This window comes from Olea europaea, chromosome 15 (assembly GCF_002742605.1).
Source record: "Olea europaea var. sylvestris chromosome 15, O_europaea_v1, whole genome shotgun sequence".
Taxonomy (NCBI): Eukaryota; Viridiplantae; Streptophyta; class Magnoliopsida; order Lamiales; family Oleaceae; genus Olea; species Olea europaea.
Window position 1 is genome coordinate 29,320,615 of NC_036251.1, and position 8,020 is coordinate 29,328,634.

The 8,020-nt window shown below is 34.3% G+C and overlaps 1 pseudogene; it reads right to left on the reverse strand.

Annotated features, from left to right (window-relative positions):
* Positions 1-1,284: 1,284 nt before the first annotated feature.
* LOC111411526 lies at positions 1,285-7,590 on the reverse strand (annotated as a pseudogene).
* Positions 7,591-8,020: the final 430 nt, after the last annotated feature.

Here is an 8,020-nt window from a genome sequence, read left to right on the forward strand (position 1 = left end):
AAACACAAGATATAGATAAAATCCCTTTTGTTGGATTTTTTTTGAAAATGAAATTGCTTGCTTTTGATTTTTCCAAAACCTTGCAAACTTCTTTGATTGAATCTCGAGTATTATGTATTCTCAAGTTCCTCAATCTCGCTTAACGATCATATGGCCTTGCGCTTATCCTTTTCAACAAACTTTTAAGAGAGAAACTTCAACTCTCTATTAAGGCGGACCACCTCGAAGTTCGTCTAGGTGAAGTTCTTTCAGTACCTTTGTTACTTTTTAGAGGTACTTGTGTTTTAGCACTGAACTTTAGAAATAAAAGGAAAATAAAGAAATAATAATAATAATAATAATAATAATAATAATAATAATAATAGAAAGAAGAGAAGAAGTAGCTGTAGCCGGGTGGGAGCTCAAAATTGGATGAATTCCAGCTGCCAAGTTTTGGTATTTATACCAAAACCTTGAGAAATTTCAGCTCAAGTCCCTGATCTTTTGAAAAAAATACAAAATGGTCCCCGGGCCAATAGCCAGGCACCACGACTATTGTGTAAAAACACACTCATCACTTTGTATCTTTGAATTATAATCTAAATTTGGATAATTGCCGACTTTTTAGCATTGTCAATATCCTTTGAGAAAATGGAGTTTAAATTGTGAAATTATTGGAAACAGAATCATCACCCCTGCTGGGAATTTTTGGTACAGAATGTATGACCGATAATGAATCCTAGTTCAATCAATACCAGAATTTCGCTGCTCAAAGGGGCTGTGGTGTGATCTGAAATTTAACCACCTCAGCCCTATCCTTGCCTGTGTAGCATTTCCATTAATACCATGAACAACTCTAATAAATAATATATCCATTGTTGTGGTTGCTACTATTACTGCATTATAATATTTACACCAAAGAATAAATAATTTAAAAAATATTTATCAATTATTTTGTTCAATCATTGAAAGGAGTGGTTCAATCATTGATGTAGAAAAGTCAACATAGTTTAAATAATGTTCAAAAATAAAGTAAATAATCGAGGATTATAATTAGTGAAGAGAGGACCCAGGCCTTCTACAGAGCAAGTAATTCACGTTTTGAATTTTAAGGCACGCGATACCTACATTGAGTCTGTGATACACATTTGACATGTTTATCTCCACCCAAGTTGAATTTGCGAGTTCTTGAAGTGTATGACCTTTTACTTTTTATAAGGAGAATTAGCAAATTAAAGAAAACAACAAAAAGTATCCATCTTAGTAGACTTAACGCTACCCAGAAAGGGCAATATTGCAGCATTGGCATCTTTTATTCACCACTCTAAAGCAGGTAAAAGCACTCTTCAACATATAAAACAAAGATAAAGATCACAATTTGATTGGAAAAGCCTTGAGAGGTATGGCCTTGTGTAGAGTAGTTGTGTATTTCTCGCTCATATCAATTTCTTCTGGTTTTAGTCCCTCTTCTAGTCTCCAATGGAAGTTGTGCATCAAAGTGGCCAACATGATGTGGACTACTCAGTTTGCCAAAGGCAATCCCGGGCAAATCCTCCTCCCTGCACCAAAGGGAATGAACTTGAAATCTTGGCCGTTGAAATCAATTTTGTGATCTAAACATCTTTCTGGCATAAACGAATCTAGACTGGACCAAATTTCTACTACTTGCCCATAAATTAAATAGTATTTGAGCATTTTTGGGGACTATGTAACCATTGATTTCTACATTGGCCACAGCTTTATGAGGTACTAACAAGGGTCCAATAGGGTGAAGCCTATGTATTTCTTTCACCACGGTCTGTAAGTAAGGGAGCTTTGAAATATCTGATTCTTGAATCACATCATGCTCTCCAATCCAATCAGTAAGCTCACTTTTAGCTTTGCTCATCTTCTTGGGGTTGCGGAGCAATTCAGCCATTGCCCATTAAACAGTAGCTGGAACCGTATCCGTGCTACCAAGAAATAAGTCCTACAAAATACAAAGCCAAGAAAGAGAGAAAATTTAAGTATTTTTTCTTAGATTTCTAGAGCAATAAAATTAAGTATAGTCTTTATCGTTAGTAGATGGTTTATATCTTTTTGGGCTAATTCTGACTCAGGCTTTTTGTAGAGATCATGAAGGGCTTCCAGTAAATTATTTTTCTCTAGTGTTCCTCTTGATTTCAACCGTTCATCTATAATAATTTCCAGAATTGCATATAATTTTCTGAAATAAAACTTGGTTCTGCGAGAGATGCCTTGTGGATCAACATATTTAAGAACTGGAAAGTAATCTACAAGATTAGGACTGCCAATACATTTATTTACATTCCACACAACATCCCTAAACTCTTGAGAGGAATCAGAATTGAAGTCAGCAAAATCAACTGAGAAAAGAGTGGACGATATCATGTTTAGTGAGGTTGTAAATGTAGCCTCAGCAATATCCACTACATGACCATTAACACAACATTGATTCACATAATCGCATAGTTTCTGCAATTTTTCTCGTTGGATGCCTTGACTTGCATCTAGCCTTTGCAATGAAAACATCCTTTCTTTCTATATTTTGCGGAGTTTACGCCATTGATTATCAACTGGCAACCACGGCATAGAAAATTTGTCATGCTCGAAGGATTCAAGGGTCACGGGGACAGTTCTACCACAGAAGGATTGATCATATTTTTGTAGGACAATTTTAGCTATTTCTGGTGATGAAACAACTATTGTTTCACGATAACCTATTCTAAGATATGTTGGGAAATTATTCACCACCAGGGTTGGAGAAGAAACAACGTAAAAAATTAATCAAGAAGATGAAAATAACGAGAAGATCAAACCGAATATGAAAGGTTCAAACACAACATTATATTACTGTCTTCAAACGACATTTGCCCCCTCTCGTATACAATTTGGTGCTTAAAAGGTTTTGCAGAAAATGGTTTGTAAGAGTAATCAAGCATTGTAGAGAATTAAAGCTTAAACACTTGTATAAATTCTCCAAAACTTGAAGAATGCAAAGGGAATATGAATATGGATGAAGAAAACTTTGATTTCTTCTTTGTGGAATGAATATATTGATCACAATGTTTTCAAGTGTTTTTCTTGTTATTCTAATTTTCACAAGCCACCAATTTATAGCTATGGAACACAACTTCACGAAGTGGTGCCAAAAAAGAAGTGAAAAAGCCGCCAACAAACCAACCGAAAACCACCTAAAAACTGTCCAACGGCTAATTCATTGTACCATGCGACCGCATGGTATAACTCCATGCGGTCGCATGGAGTTCTTCAAACTGGCCTCTCAAGTTTCGGGTTGTGGCCATGCGATCGCATGGCCATATTGCTATGCGGTCGCATGGCATTCATCTTGGGCCTCCAGTTTTAGTTTTATGTTCCAATTTTGTTCATTCCATTCCACACACGTGTTTATTGATTTTTGAACAACATATTTTCAACAATCTCCCACTTGTTCAAATTTCAATAAACTCTTATATTCAAAGTATCAATACTCATGCGTAAGGATTAAATATCTTTCGATTTGAATCTAACCATAGTGTAATTCAAACAAAGTAAAGTCAGAATCAAAGGTGGCATGAAGTTTTGAATCAATTGTTCCATGTGACAATACCGGTAAGAATACACACATCAGTATTATGTATTCTCAAGTTCCTCAATCTCGCTTAACGATCATATGGCCTTGCGCTTATCCTTTTCAACAAACTTTTAAGAGAGAAACTTCAACCCTCTATTAAGGCGGCACCACCTCGAAGTTCGTCTAGGTGAAGTTCTTTCAGTACCTTTGTTACTTTTTAGAGGTACTTGTGTTTTAGCACTGAACTTCATTAAGAGTTTAAAACTCAACCCTCATTTCAGTAACAACCAGCATTATTTTAATTAGGATAGGAATATCGTGGATTTATATAATGCTGCAACCATCCACATATCGAATGACTTGTTAATACCCTTTGAATCCGTGGATTACCTTTTGAGTAATGATAGGTAGAATTGCCGTCATTGGTGGACCTTTATATTTTAGGAGTTTCAACACTATCCTACACGAAGTAGATACCACTAAAAATCTATTTAGTGGTCCAATTAAAGAATTCGTTAAATTCTCTTTAGAAATTATTCCATCTTTGATAATTTCCTTGTGATGTCACCTGTAAGACTTATATGTCTGTACTTCTCATTTCATGTGACGTAGTATCTTATCAAAATATAGCTAGCCAATGATCGATTCATTTGATAGATACAACTCGTCATCACCAAGAAGCCACATGCTTCTCACTCGCTTTATTTAAATATGTCTTTACTTCTCATTTCATGTGAAGTAATATCTTACCAAAATATAGCTAGCCAATGATCAATTCATTTGATAGATACAACTCGTCACCACGAAGAAGCCACATGCTTCTCGCTCGCTTTATTTGAAGCTTTATAGACTTCAAACACAGTTGAAAGATTTTTATTAAATTATTACACTTAGTCAATTACTTTTGTGGATTTTATTCGTGGGTATTCACTTCTCATCATTGAGTCTTTACAATGATTTTCAATAACATGAATATTCTTTAAATATTCAAATTGTTTTTACAAACGCCATAATCGGCTTTAACCCAATTTATCCACCTTAGACTTAGTGTATCCATTCTTACAATTATATATAAGGATTTTCCACCTTTTCTCCTTCATAGATATATTTTTATGATTAAAAGGTTTAGGGAACTTTAACTTTTACGTTAAAGTTACCCCCACAATTCAACAATTAGGAATTTATATGCAATCTTTGTAATATTGCATCCATAAGTCTTGAACTTCTCTTATAAATTCACAAGCGTTAATGTTAACCCCCACATTTGGGATTGTAATTGAACTTAGAGTTTATCAATTCTTTTATAGTTTAGTTCATTTATCATTTTTGATAATGCCCGTGAAAGTTCAGGTACTTTCCGATAATAGTTGGTAAGTCACAATATACTTCAAACCGACTATCTTCAATTTGATCGCACATTTTATCAGGATCATCTCATAGACTGTTAATTCTTTTCAAGCACAAAGCAACTCGATTGGTTCCATGATTAAAGTCCAATTTAACAATAAATGAGACTAAGCATGTTAATCTCTAATCATTTGCAATTTATCACTTTCATGACATTCACAAGATAGCATCATATTACATCAAATAATAAGGTACATGTTCACCTTATTCATAGTTGATCAAAATCACATTTCTATGCTAACACATTTTTGCATAATATTATCTCACTTAATTGTGGCTATCAACATTCCAATAGGACATGAAATCAACCATCAAATTTATCATGTAATTCTCATATTCCAATAGAAGAATTTTGAAATTTCATGTACTTTCAACAAATAGTAGGCATCCTACATTTATTCACATCCTTTAGACCCATTAAATATTAATAGGCTAGTCTCAAAACACAAATAGGGATGTGCTTTACTTGCACTTCGGAGTCCATGAGCCAACATAATGGCAAATGCGCCGTGCAATAAATGATGCCCTACAGAAACATGTGGGCTACCTAAGTGGGTTCGTGTCTCATCCAAGCAGATGTGACATCCCATATATTGGAATTAATCACCAAATAACAACCATGGTCAAATAGATCTTCAGCCACCACAATTGGTTTGAATTGCATTCTTTAATATTCATGCATATGAACCATTCCAATTGTCACAACAAAGTGAGAATAACCAGTTTGTTTTAATTTTACATGTAATAGCATTCATCAAGATGAAGTAATCCATATGTAATTTTCATTTTCTAGTAGAAGAAATGGTCATGAAAGTTCACATAATTTCTTTCATAAAATTCCAACTCTTTAGAATTTCCCAATATGAGCAATATCATGTCATTCTCATAGCTCAACAAAGAAATGGAGATTCATATACTTTCAACAATTTCGCATGTATAATGTCAATTAAAATGTACCAAAGAACCAAACCAAATTAAAATAAAATCTATCATTTGATTTATGCCTTTCCCATATTTTCATACATGTAATCATTATGCATAACCAAATTCTCATGACTCCTTTCATCATTTCTGACAAACAACTTTCTTATAAAGGAAGTGCAAAATTCTAGAAATGATATGTCATGAGTATAAATCCACGTTCAATCTGATTTTTTAAGAGTGTTCATGTAATATATCACATGCATAACAAATTAATCATTAAACAATCATCATGCTGAGTAGATCTCATTTCTATCACAATTGCATGGAACCATATGCACCCTTTCAAAATAAGCAAATTATCTTGGACAGACACATGCTGGGTTAGCCATTTCAGAAATTAATAAATTATCTTTAACTGTCATGCATTTCATGCAGAGGATTCGAAAAAATGGAAATTTTAATTCTTCCAAAATTAAACCATGTATAATTCCAGATTTTTATGCACAACGAACACAAAATATAACACCTATGTTGTGCACATTATATTCACGTACCGTATGTATGAGTAAAATCAAAACACAATTTTGACTTACCGAATAAGGCGAAATGATGATTACCGAACCTGGAAACATGAACCGAATCTAGAACCATGAATCTGGATTCATTGTTCTTCCATTATCGAGAGAAAGCATGTCTATCTATCTTCAAAACAAATCTTCTTATAAAGTTCATCTCATCAAATGATCCAACCAAGATCTACATATCATCAACTTGATCTTTACCAAAGTGATTCCATTCTCCACTGCGAAAATATCTTTTGAGATTATTGGGAAATTATTCACCACCGGGGTTGGAGAAGAAACAACATAAAAAATTAATCAAGAAGATGAAAATAACGAGAAGATCAAACCGAATATGAAAGGCTCAAACACGACATTATATCGTTGTCCTCAAATGATATTTGCCCCCTCTCGTATATAATTTGGTGCTTAAAAGGTTTCGCGGCAAATGTTTTGTAGGAGTAATCAAGCCTTGTAGATAATTAAAACTTAAGCACTTGTATAAATTCTCCAAAACTTGAGGAACACAAAGGGAAATGAATATAGATGAAGAAAACTTTGATTTCTTCTTTGTGGAATGAATATATTGATCACAATATTTTCAAGTGTTTTTCTTGTTATTCTAATTATCACAAGCCACCAATTTATAGCTATGGAACACAGCTTCACGAAGTGGTGCCAAAAAAGAAGTGAAAAGCCACCAACAAACCAACCAAAAATTGTCGAAAAAACTGCCCAACGGCTAATTTGTTTTACCATGCTACCGCATGGTATAACTCCATGTGGTCGCATGGAGTTCTTCAAACTGGCCTCTCCAATTTCGGGTTGTGGCCATGCGACCGCATGGCCATATTGCTATGCGGTCGCATGGCATTCATCTTGGGCCTCCGATTTTAATTTTATGTTCCAATTTTGTTCATTCTATTCATTCCATTCCACACACATGTTTATTGATTTTCGAACAACGTATTTTCAACAATACATAAGATGTCCATAGGTTTGGGAAAGTTTGGCCAGTGATTGGTGAGGGTTTTCACCTAGTCTTAGAATATTCCCAATGATCGGAAAAGGATAAGGCCCTGGAGGAAGCTTGGCGGATTTTTGGTGCTTTGAATTTGAGGTTAGGAAAAAAGTGCATGTGCACATTGTAAGTATTATGCCCAAGGTCCAATCAACTTTGAACATAAATACTTTTATATATAATTAATGCAATTAAATAGCAGATCTATTATTTAATTAATAGACAATTAAATAAATAATAGAGTCCGTAGATTCAAATATTTGTAATTTGTTAATCACAAGGAGTTGTGATTGTGAGATACAAATTACATCTGATTGAATCTTAAATCATCCGTGGTCGTAAGTAATAACGAGATACGGATATCGTTATTACGGATAGACCATCACGTGTGGCATTTCTTACTTGTGAAGTAAGTAGTTGATCTCACAAGTTAAAGTGTGGTGACACTTAAATGAACACGTGGATGTTTTTGTTATAGAACAAAACATTGGAGACCCGTCGAGAGATTCCACATGGATAACTATCTGAGTGTCGGTGGTTAATCTCTAACGTTCG